The sequence below is a fragment of the Hevea brasiliensis genome, chromosome 10, assembly GCF_030052815.1.
Source record: "Hevea brasiliensis isolate MT/VB/25A 57/8 chromosome 10, ASM3005281v1, whole genome shotgun sequence".
NCBI classification, from domain to species: Eukaryota; Viridiplantae; Streptophyta; class Magnoliopsida; order Malpighiales; family Euphorbiaceae; genus Hevea; species Hevea brasiliensis.
The window spans coordinates 22,313,974-22,327,321 of record NC_079502.1 but is presented as its reverse complement, the minus strand read 5'-3'; the positions used below and the strand labels follow the sequence as shown (position 1 = coordinate 22,327,321).

General features: G+C 33.9%; 1 non-coding gene across 1 annotated transcript; it reads left to right on the top strand.

Moving 5' to 3' along the window:
* The first annotated feature begins 241 nt into the window (after positions 1 to 241).
* On the top strand, positions 242 to 348 carry LOC131170065 (small nucleolar RNA R71). The gene has a single exon (XR_009141008.1). It is a non-coding gene; the product is annotated as a small nucleolar RNA R71 (small nucleolar RNA).
* Positions 349 to 13,348: the final 13,000 nt, after the last annotated feature.

Sequence of the window (13,348 nt, the reverse complement as noted above, 5' to 3'; positions counted from 1 at the left end):
CTTTGTGAGATGATCAAACTGGGCATTTATCATGCTTAGGGCATCTACTTCCAAGACAGTTCTTCTTGCATTTCCTCTTTCATTCGACCACTCATAATTATGGTATGCAACCATTTCTAGAAGTTCAAGTGCTTGTGGCACTGTTTTCTCCATTAGATCACCCTCTACAGCTGAATCAACTGTGCTCCTTGTAGAGGGTAGTAATCCATTATAGAAATTTTGCACTAATAGCCAATCTCCTATGCCATGGTGTGGACATTCCCTCTATAGGTCTTTATATCTTTCCCATGCGTCATAGAGTGATTCTCCTTCCTTTTGTCTTAAGGTGTTGAGCTGAAGCCTCAGCTTTACAGTCTTTGCAGGTGGGAAATACCTTACTAGAAAAGCTTGAGAGAGGTTTTCCCAGGTAGTGAATGTTCCAGCCGGTTGAGAAAGAAACCACTTCCTTGCTTTGTCCCGAAGGGAGAATGGGAATGCTCTGAGTCTTATTGCTTGATCAGACACTCCATTCATCTTGAATGTATCACATAGGGCAAGAAAGCACTTGAGGTGATAATGTGGGTCCTCTGTTGGTGAACTTGCAAACTGGGTTTGTTGAATCATTTGGAGCCATACTGGTTTTAATTCAAAGTTGTTGGCTTCCACTGTGGGTCTAGTGACACTGGGCTAAAATCCTTGGATAGATGGAGCTCCGTAATCTCTCAAGAGTCTTGGTTTTTCATTATTATCGGTCATGATTTGGATTTCAGGATCTCCTTGACCCTGCTCTTGATATTTCCTTTCCCTCCTGATGGCTTTCAGAGTTATGTCTATTTCTGGATCACAGTCCAAATTTTCTTCTGGCTTTATTTTGGTCATATACCAGATCGGGCACCTGAGAGAAAAGAAAAGAAAAGAAATACAACCAGTAAAATAAAATTAAATAATAAATATAATTGCCTAAATCAGCTAAATCGCCTATCGCATGATATTACAAAAACCAATAATTCCCCTGCAACGGCGCCAAAAACTTGTTTCGCTATTTTGCAATCACCGTTGTCATACCTTACCCCTCTGTAAGGCATAACATGATCCCGTAGAATACCTAATGAACTACCAAACTTCACCTACCGATAACTCATTAAGTACCCTACAAGAGATTTTAAAACAATTTTCTTATTTTTGATAAGTGGTGAGCATTTCTAATAAGTATTTAAAATATGTAATTAAGTTGAAAGCTAGTTGGAAATTTTGGCCCATTTTATTTTTCCGCAAATTTTATAAAAATTTTGACAGAATTCTGTCTGTATTTTGAGAAAACAGTTCTTCAAATACCTGTAAAAAACACTTCTAAAAATTTTTCTCAACCACTACTTCAATTTCACAATCAAACTCTATCAATTTCAACAATTCCACAATCATTTCAATCAATTTCTCAAGTTCAAAATTCAATACTCCTCAAAATACTAGCAATACATTTCATTCAAATTAAATAAAATAGTTCCACTCATATTTTATTTGTGACAAAACAATTTATATACATCCTTATAAAATTCACATCAAAAGAAATACAAACTAAACTTTATTACAAACTTCATACAAATTTTGTACAAGCTGCTCAAGACCCATTTATATGTCCATACATTTATATGCAATACATACATCAAAGAAATATTTACAGTTGGGGTATAAATTATACCCGAAGACTTCAAGTTGAATGATCCTCAATCTTTAGCAGCTCAGTTTGCTGCTCCTCTAGTCTCTGTATCTACGACAGCAATAAAAGCTATCGTTGAGTACTAGGACTCAGTGGTGCACAACATACTAAAATAATCTTTATGCAAAAATAAAATCACATTTATTCAAAAATTTGACTAAACATGAGCATTAAACACAAAACATGAATTATGAGATTTTAATGCAAACCACATTCATTTCGAAGTATCAAAACACATTTCATAAAACCCATAGTTAGATCAAGCCATTCGAAAAAAATAGAATCTCAATAGCCAGAGGCTAAAGAGAAATCACATCACAAGGCTAGCTAGCTCAAATATATGGATATCCATTCACATCCTCTTCTACTGGCACACCTCAACACTTCTCCAGAGAAGGAATCAAAATTCGAAACTAATTACCTCCACTAGTTGTGCTAGTGAGGTGTTCAAATATATGGTCATGACACTGTGGTTTCAAAACTTATCTTAACAATTTGCTAAACATTGTCATTTCAAATATACACAATAACTTTCACAATTTAAATCAAAACATTATAAATAAGGTCACAATAAACTTTCAACAATTCAAAGCAAAAGTAAAATGCATATTTCATTCACTTTATCAATGAATTTTAAAGCATAGTGATGTTGTGCACAAACCTCAAGCGAGTCGCCTCTTGGCCTTGACTCGGTTCCTCTGGTTTTTTCTCGGTATTCTTTTCAACTGAAATACACAATTTTACAATGTTTCAGTACTAGAACTTAACATAAATCCAAAATAAATTTAGCTTCACATTTACCTAGTTCTAACGTGTTAAATTCGACGTTCTCGAAATTTTTGTGTTTCGGGTTACTATTCACTATACTATTCAAGTCAAATAGTTGACTTTCTAAGGCTTAATAGGTATGGGAACTCCAACTTCACCCACATACCACATTTTAGTCACTAAACTTGTTGGCTTTGGTTGTTTACTCAAATCCTAAGTCTTTTAGGCAAATTTGGTAAATTTCAGTTTTAGAGTCCTAAGTTGCACTGTTCCATTGGTCACTTTATTGTTGGAATTTGGCAAAACTTTCTTCATAGAAAATGTTCCCCATTGTCTTAAGTTTATTCTCCTTTTTGAATCACCCCAATTGGAGTTTTGTAGCTCAAGTTATAGCCAAAATATAATTACTGTTCACGTGTACTGTTCATACTACAATTTTGGTTCTGGCAGATTTTTTTTCCAACTTCGTTCAATAATTTGATCAAGTTAAGTCCATAATTTGGTCTAATTTTCTTCATATGAAATGTTCTACTATGTCTTAGGTTTCCATCGGTTCAAGAGTCACCTAAATCGGAGTTTTCTAGAGAGAGTTATAGCCATTGAAACTTTACTGTTCAAATGGCAATGCTGCAGTTTTGCAGTTTCAGTAACTCAACTTTGCTCAATAATTTGATTAGGTTAATGGCATAATTTGGGTTGGTGTTCTTTATGAAAGTTTTAGATCTATATCTTATCTAATTACTGGTAAAATTTCAGGTCATTTTGACCTTCCTAGCTCGAGTTATGACCAAATGAACAATTACTATTCATTTGGTCAGTTTGTGCAGTGGCAGACTGCTCTTAACCAACTTTGGTCAATTGGTTCACTAGGTTTTGGTCAGTTTTTGGGCATGGTTCCTTAACAAAAATTGTGTCATTTTATGTCTATTTTTATCTCCAATTAGTGGTATATCAATTGGACTTGTAAAATTTCCATTTTGGTCCTTCAAAGTTGTCTTGGTCATGCTGCCAGCAGCATGACCATTTACCCTATGAATTTGACTTTCATTCTAACAATTCCCACACATCTCCTTTGGTCATTATTGACCATTTTTCTCTTCATAATAGGTCAAAGTCATCATTTATGCATTTCTCCAAAATTTGCCTCAAACCCTAGGCCTCCAAACCCTAATCTCATTACTTAATTACCATTAGCAATTTCAAAGTTCCAATCTATAATCATTCAACTAATTAAGACTTTTAAACTCATTCTAATGCATCAAACCATACAATTTATGTTCCTTCTTCAAGCTGGCCAAAATTTAGCAATGGTCCTTCCCCCATATTTTTATTTAATTTCATTAATTCTAAGCTCATTTCAACCATTACGTATGCATTTAAAATGGAAAAGTAACAAGTTAACATACTAACCTCAACTATAATGCCAATTCTTCAATTTCTCTCCTCCTTTCTTCTTTCTTTCTTGTTCTTAAATTGAGATTGCAAGGTCTAGTGAGGTTTTTAGGGGATTTATTAAGGTTGAGTGGAGGAATTAAAGCTTAAATGCAATCTTTAATGGAGAATTTTCATGGAGATGAGAGGGAAGAAGTGTGGCGGCAACAAAGAGAAAATAAGAAGTGATTTTTGCTTTTTTTTTCTCTTTTCTTTTTTTTTCTATTTTTCTATTAGTTCTTTAATTTAATTCTCGATTCCGAAATTTTCTTTTCTCCGATTTTATTTGACAGTTAGGTCAGGAGTCAGCTCTCGGGGTCAATTGACCAAATTGCCCCTCGCCGGTTCATCCCGGTTTGCAAATAATTCCATATTTCTTCCTGCTCCCTGACCTAATTATTTGACTGGCTTAACAGTTCTTTTTCGTGATTTTCTCTTTTCCACTGTGTTCATAAGGGTCCTAAGGACCGCAGCGTCACTTTTTAGGGTTCGAAATTTGAGTTTAAAATGACTTCGCAGTCGTTCCCGAGAAGGTCACCCATCGCTGTGACTCTCGGCACGTTTAACTTCTTATATTCTGTTTTTCTTATTTATACTTAACTACTTGAACATTACTAATTATTTGTGTTTATGGTTTATCTAATTGTCTTAAGTATGGTTCTAATCCCCTTAATTGTCCGGACCAATACCGGTTACCAGAGCAGTGAAATATACCAGGCTATACAAATAGGGGTGTTAAAACCGTAACTGCACGTATCACTAACAAGTAATAAAGTGATAAGTAGAGTATCGTTCCCACGAGGAATTTTGTTTAGCAAGTACCAATCTACACATAAATCTTGACTGTCTCGGCTATCGAATACTTAGGGAATGAAGTTTGTTAACTTTATACACTAAAATGATAAACTTAAAAAGAAATTATTTATTTGAAGCAATTCTGGAATTAAGATTTCACACTTGAATCTTACTAGGGATTTTATCTCGTTTATTTACTGATTTGAGGATCGTTTTCCTTGATGGAAATCAACTCTAAGCTATCCTAAATCCTCTCAAGGCATATAGGGTGTATTCTAATTAACTCAAACCCTACTTTCGTGATGATCAAATTAATTAAAATCCTTTAAGACCTTTGACCAATTTTTAGGTTCCACAAAGGTATCAGCCTATGTCTAGGTTAGAATTCCTAGGTTCAAGATCTTGATTTTCCAATGTTAATCTTCACCTTTTAATCCTTCAATTAACATTTACAATCATAACTAAGTGAGTACCAACACATAGTATGCATTAAGATCGCAAGAAATTAAATCAAGAAACGAATCTCAAATCCAACAAATAAAACTCAGTGTTCATCCATAATAATAATTACAAGAGCTACTCTCCCAAATCCAAAATAAGAAAACTACTCACTCATGGTGAGTTCAACAAATGTCATGATAAAAAGTAAAAAGCAATGAAAAGAGAATTATCCAGAAGAAATAAAATAATAAAAATCTGTCTAAGGAGATGAAACGAAAGAACCAAAGAGAGTTTACAGCTTTGATCTTGTGGAGCTTCAACTGGAAAACTTCTTTTGATACGGATGTAAAGCCTGACGGCAGCAACCTTCAGTAGCAGTACCGATGACTATGGCCGACCTCTTTTCCTGACGTTTTCTTTTCTATATATATTGGTTGCTCTAGGGTTAGGTCATTTTGAGTCCAAAAGGCTTCAGGAGTCTCGTTCAAATCAGAAAATAGGAGGGGAATTTGAGTCAGAAAATAGGCTATAGCATAGTACACGGCCCGTGTGTCACTACACGGGTCCTGCAAAGTAAGGCCGTGTAACTTGCTGGAGGAGAATCGCGTGGTCTTATTTTGGCACAGAAAGTTACACGGGTCTGTGCCAACTACACAGGCCTGATTACACGGGCCGTGTATTGTTGTTCTCATAAGGTTCTTCAAGCTTGCACCTGGTAGAGACTTACACGGGTTCCCTACAGATTACAGGGTCTACTTACACGACCTGTGTACTTGTGTTTCTCATTGATTCTCTTGGCTTTCTTCTGGCTAAGAGTTATATGGGTCTGGGGCTTGGTTTACACGACCTGTTTACTTTGTATCAGCAGTAATTCTTTGTCTTTTTTATCTCTCCAAGCTTTCCTTTGCACTCCCATCCTTTGGGGCTTCACCCAAACACTTGAAATAATGCAGAAAACATGGAATTAAGGGCTTGGTAATAGAATTTATGAAAACTAATGAAATCAACTACTAGCAAGAAAATACTTGTCTAAATACTATGATTTAGAATACAAATGTGCTTATAAACATCTATACAATTCAAGTGTATCAGTCTACCTCTCACTCAAAGGAAGCATGATGCAGTGTGGGTGACAGTGGATAGATTGATGAAGTCAGTACATTTTCTGCCAGTTAGGACTGACTACTCACTGGAGAAGCTAGCAGAGTTATATATCAATGACATAGTTAGACTGCATGGATTCCCACTATCTGTAACACCCCTATTTGCATAGCCTGGTATATTTCACTGTTCCGGTGACTGGAGTCGGTCCGGACAATTAAGGGGATTAGAACCATACTTAAGACAACTAGATAAACCATAAACACAAATAATTAGTAATGTTCAATTAGTTAAGTATAAACAAGAAAAACTGAACATAAGAAGTTAAATGAGTCGAGAGTCACAGCGATGGGTGACCTTCTCGGGAACGACTACGAAGTCGTTTTAAACTCAAATTTTGAACCGTAAAATGGGACGCTGCGGTCCTTAGGACCATTACGAACACAGTGGAAAAGAGAAAATTATGAAAAGAATTGTTAAGTCAGTCACATAATTAGATCAGGGAGCCAAAAGAATATTGAATTATTTGCAAACCGGGTTGAACCGGCGAGGGGCAATTTGGTCAATTGACCCCGAGAGCTGACTCCTGACCTAACTGTCGAATAAAATCGGAGAAAAGAAAATTTTGGAGTCGGGAATTAAATTAAAGAACTAATAGAAAAAAAAATAAAAATGAAGGAAAATGAAAAAGTGTAGGAAGATGACATCATGCATGACATCATGCATGATGCCATAAATAGTAGAATTAATAAATTCAATTAATTAGATATTTTGGTCTTTCATAAGATAAATATGCATAAAAAGGAAAAGAAAAGAAAAAGAAAATTTAAAAAGTTTATTACATCACCTGTATGACATCATTATGATGTCAAAAATAATTTTAATTTTCCTACCATAATTGATTAAGTCAATTAAGTGAAAATACACATAAAACTAATAAATTAAAAGAAAAAAAAAAAGCCATTTTGGTCTTCTTCCCTTCCATTGCCGCCTCTTTCCCTCCCAAGTTCACTCTCTCAAATTTTTCTCCATGAAAGCTTAATTTTAAGCTTTCTAAACACTAATTCCACCATAAATCCTTTAATTTTCTTAAAGAAAAATTATAAGCAAGTCTTGAAAGGAAGATTAGAAGGAGAATAATTGAAGAAAATTGAGAGAAAGTGAAAGATTTGAAGATTGAAAATTCAAAGAAAGGTTAGTAAGCTAAACTTGAAATTCTAGTTGAATTAATTGTGTTTATAGTTCAATTAACTTAAAATTATGTTTAAAATGAAAAGAAATTAATTATTGGAGGATTAAAGCAAAATTCATCTAGCTAGGGTTTTGATGTGTGTGCTTGAATTTGATGGACTTAAAGGTGTATGTGAGCTTGATTGAGTTGAAAAAGCATGCATATAGGCATTGAATTGGTTAAATGCAACAACTTAGTGAGTTAGGGTTTTGGACCTAGGGTTTGGGAGACAAAATTTGGAGAAATGGTGAAATGATGTATTTGATCTAGTTTGAAGTGAAAAATGGTCATTTGTGACCAAATGAAGTGCGCTGAAAGTGTTGGAGTTGAAACTAAATTCGGACTCAATGTGGTCATGCTGCTGGCAGCATGACCAAGGTCCCTTTGAGGGACCAAAAATGAAACTTTATAAGTCCAATTGGTATGAGACCAATTGGAGATGAAAATAGACACTAAATGACACAATTTTCATTTAGAAACCATGCCCAAAAAGTGACCAAACCTAGTGAACAAATTGACTCAATTCGAAAAATCTCAGTCTGTCCCTATACAAACTGATCAAATGAATAGTATTTGTTCATTTGGTCATAACTTGAGCTAGGCAAGTCAAAATGACCTGAAATTTTACCAGTGGACATTCTAGACATAGACCTAAAACTTTCATGAAGAACACAAACCCAAATTCTGCCATTAACCAAGTCATTTGGCCACCTAAAGTTGGTGACCTAAAACTGCCAGAACCAAAATTGCCCAGAAAATCTGGGTTGAGTCCAATCTAGCAACCATGGTTCAAATGGCTATAACTTGAGCTACAAAACTCCAAATGGAGTGATTCAAAAAGGAGAATAAAGTTAAGACAATAGGGAACATTTTCTGTGAAGAAAGTTTTGCCAAATTTCAACAGTAAAGTGACCAATGGAACAGTGTAACCTTAGACACCAAAACTGAAAATTTATCAAATTTGCCTAAAAGACTTAGAACTTGAGTAAACAACCAAAACCAACAAATTTAGTTACTAAAATGTGGTATATGGGTGAAGTTGGAGTTCCCATACTTATTAAGCCTTAGAAAGTCAACAATTTGACTTGAATAGTGTAGTGAATAGTGACCCCGAAATAAAAATTTCCAAGAATGTTAGTTTAAGCATATTTGGGTTAGAATTAAGTATTTATAAATTAATTATTGGATTTATGCTAAGTTATGATACTAAAACACTGTGAAACTGTGTATTTCAGTGGAAAAGAACACCGGTAAAAAACCCAAGGAATCGAGTCAAGGCCGATAGGCGACTCGCATCAGGTTTGTGCACAATAACTTTAAATTATTGTTTTCCCACTGAAAACTTGATTTGTATGCATTGTGTTAATTATTGGTTTTGAGAACTTTGGTGTTGCCACTTGTTAATGGAAATTTGATTTTGAAAATTGATTGTGTTTGTACATAAAAATTTTTAAATTATAGTTTTCATAATGGAAATTGATTTGTTATACATTGTGAATGCTTTTGTTCATTATGAATTTCGAGAATGTTGTGTCGCCTATTTTACAATGGAAATTTGGAATGAAAATTAATTATTGATTTATAGGAAATATTTGAATAATATGGTTTTGAATTTAGTTATGGCTTTGGAAATTTTATTTGAGAATTTGTGTGTTGCCTACTTTGGAAATGGGGATTTGAATTGAAGCTTGATTAATTATTGTACCAATTATAATTGAACATCATATTTTTAAATTGTTTTAATTCACACTTGGCATGACAATACTAATATGTTCCTCATCCACTTGTGGGGTGAGTTTGATATTTGATCAGTTTCCTCCCTCTCTGACTTTCCAATCTGAGGGGCGAGTTTGGATGAGCACTCATTAGCTAGCTAGCCACCTCCCTTATTGATTTTGATTAGTGAGGGTGTTTTCCTTGTCGTGATGTACACACGGCATGTTAAAAAATTTTGTGTCATGGCCTAAGTTGTGTTATTCTTTGGCAACACTATGTTTATTAAATTATTTGATCAAGTTGTGCTATATTAAGCTTTGAAAATTATGATTTGTTATAAATGTGATTTGAGGAAAAAAATTGTGAAATGCGATTATGAGATTTTTGAATGATGATTTGTTCATAAATGTTTTATATTTTGAATTTTATGCTTTATTGTGCACCACTGAGTATTTATATACTCAGCGATAGCTTTAACTTGCTGTCACAGATAGAGAAAAGGACATAGCAGTAGAGTGAGCTGCTACAGTCAGAGAGGAGCATGGTTGAAGAACTTCTGCACGGGTATTGTCTATACCCTGGTAGTTTAGTTTGATGTAAATATGATAGTATGCATATGTATCTCTATAGTTTGAGCAGTTGTACAGATAAAATTATAATAATATTATTTTGAGATTTTACGTCTGTAAATTAACTTATGAATGTAAATTAATTAATTAAAATGCAATGTGCATGAGTTTATGAAATGTTTTGAGTTATTAATTTTTTATTTGAAATTTGAATTTTGAGTTGAAGTGTTGCCATTGTTGTTTATTTGAAGTTTGGTGGTTGCAAATGAAGTTGTGATTGAGAAAAATATGGGAGTGTTTTTATTTTCAGGTTTTGAAGAACTGTTTTCTCAAAATATAGACGGCACTTTGCCGAAATTTTTATAAAAATTGTGGAGATTTTAAATATCAAAAAATTTAATTTATGTTTGGATTTTAAATAAAGGTTTTTAAAATTAAAAAAAAAAAATTTACCCACCAATTTCAAAATGAACGAAAATTGTTTTAAAATCCCTTGTAGTATATTTAATGGGTTACCGGTAGGTGAAGTACGGCAATTCATTAGGTGTACTACGGGAACATTTTAGATCTTACAAGGAGTAGGGTGTGACACTATCCATCATATATGATCGAGACATAAGGCTTACATCAAGATTTTGGAAAAAGTTACAAGAAGCCTTGGGCACACAACTCTGCTTTAGCACGGCTTTTCATCCTCAGACGGATGGACAGTCGGAACGAGTAATCCAGGTAAACCTAAAAACTAATTGAATTTTCACAATTAATAAATTGAAATGATAGTAACAATGTGAATTATGTGATAGATCCTGGAGGATATGCTGAGTTGTGTCATTGAGCTTGAGGGGAGTTGGGATAGATATCTCCCACTAGCAGAATTCACATATAACAATAGCTGTCACACCTTACCCCTCTGTAAGGCATAACATGATCCCGTAGAATACCTAATGAACTATCGAACTTCACCTACCGATAACTCATTAAGTACCCTACAAGGGATTTTAAAATAATTTTCTTATTTTTGATAAATGGTGAGCATTTTCTAATAGGTATTAAAACATTTAATTTAAGTTGAAAGCTAGTTGAAATTTTTGGCCCATTTTATTTTTTCACAAATTTTATAAAAATTTTGGCAGAGTTCCGTTTGTATTTTGAGAAAACAGTTCTTCAAATACCTGAAAGAAAGCACTTCCAATAATTTTTCCCAATAACTTCAAATTCACAATCAATTCCAACCAATTTCAACTTTCAAAATTCAAATCCATCATTTCCAAAAATCAGTAATCAACAAAATACTATTAATCAATTTCATTCATTCATCTTTCATTAAAGATAAACAATTTATATATATATATATATATATATATATATATATATATCATACTAAAAATTTACATCAGGAAAATCCAAACAAAAATTTATTACAACTTTATACAAATTTTATACAAGCTGCTCAAGACCCATTTTTACATGTCCATACATTTATGTGCAATACATACATCAAAATGAATATTTACAGTCAGGGTATAAATTATACCCGATAACTTCAAGCAGGTAGCTCCCCTGTCCTCAGCAGCTCAATCTGCTGCTCCTCTAGTCTCCATATCTACGACAGCAATAACAGCTATCGCTGAGTACTAGGACTCAGTGGTGCACAACATACTAAAATAATCTTTATGAAAAATTTAAATCACATTTATTCAAAAATTGGACTGAATATGAGAATTAAAAACAAAATATGAATTATGAGATTTTAATCCGAAACAATTTCATTTTTGAAGTATCAATCACATTTCATAAAACCCACAGTTATATTATGCCATTCGAAACAAATATAATCTCAATAGCCAGAGGCTAAGGAGAAGTCACATCACAAGGCTAGCTAGCTCAAATATATGGATATCCATTCAATTTCTTCTTCTACTGGCACACACCTCAACACTTCAGCCAGAGAAGGAATCAAAATTCGAAACTGATTACCCCCAATAGTCATGCTAGTGAGGTGTTCAAATATATGGTCATGACACTGTGGTTTCAAAACTTATCTTAATAATTTACTAAACATTGCCATTTCAAATATACACAATGACTTTCAACAATTTAAATCAAAGCATCATAAATAATGTCACAATTCACTATTTAAAATTATTCAAAACAATATGCAGAAAATAATTTACAAAAATTATATGTTGTGCACAAACCTTAAACGAGTCGCCTCTTTGCCTTGACTCGATTCCTCGGGTTCCTTCCCGGTATTCTTTTCAACTGAAACACACAATTTCACAGTGTTTCAGTATCATAACTTAGCATAAATCCAAAAATAAATTTAAATTCACTTTTACCTAGCTCTAATGTGTTAAACTCGACGTTCTTTAAATTTTGTGCTTCGAGGTTACTATTCACTATACTATTCAAGTCACATTGTTGGCTTTCTAAGGCTTAATAGGTATGGGAATTCCAACTTCACTCACATACCACATTTTGGTCACTAAATTTATTGGTTTTGGTTGTTTACTCAAATTCTAAGTCTTTTAGGCAAATTTGATAATTTTCAGTTTTGGTGTCTAAGGTTGCACTGTTCCATTAGTCATTATTTTGTAAGAATTTGACAAAACTTCCTTCATAGAAAATTTTCAAGCTTTAAGCTTGCATTTTCTCTTTATCTATCCACAAAAATCCCTAAGCCCCTTTACTAAAATTTATCCCCACATCAAGAGGAATATTTTGATTATCAAAAAGTGAGGAAATTCCAAAGTTTCTACAAGTGCAAGAAGTGGTTAAAGTGAGGTTAGTGCTTACTTTTACAAATATTTCTTTATTTCTATGTTAAGGGACTTGGAATAAGTAAGGAATTGTAACTAAAATGAATAGAAATTATGTGTATGAATGCCATGAATTTCGGCAGCCCTATTGAAGGAATAGAAATGAGTGTTTTGTTGGACTTAGAGTGGATTAGAAATGAAGTTTAAGGTACATATACAAAAGTATAATGAATTGGTATGCTAACTAAGGTAATTGGTGTAACCCTTGAATTTGAGCTAGGGTTTTAAGAGTGAAAATTTGACTTGGCTTAGGAAATTGTTAAAGAACATTTTAAGGGTCAATTAGTGACCATTTTAGGTAAGTTAACCACAATTTGGACTGAAATATAGCATGGCCAAGTGAATGTGTAGGCTGCCTAAGGATAGCAGCAGAGTGACTGAAATTTCAGTCCACTTGGACTGCCATATCTTTGGCTGTGTTGGTCCAATTGGTGTTTGGCCAATTGGACATGAAACTAGACTTATAATGGCACATTTTTTCTGAAGAAACCATGCCCAAAAGACCAAAGCAAGTGGACCAAAAATTGGCCCCAATCCGGATACCCTGCAAACAGCCTCTGCAGAATGACCAAATGAACAGTAACTGTTCATTTGGCCATAACTCACTGTAGAAATGGTCAATTGACCTGAAATTTTTACAGAAACAAGTTAAGACATAGACAAACAACTTTCATGAAGAAACCTACCCCAAATTATGACCAGAACCTAACCCAAATGGCAGTGGCAGTCACTGTTCATGTTACTGTCGATATGGTAATTTCTGCAGAATGGAAATCCGGCC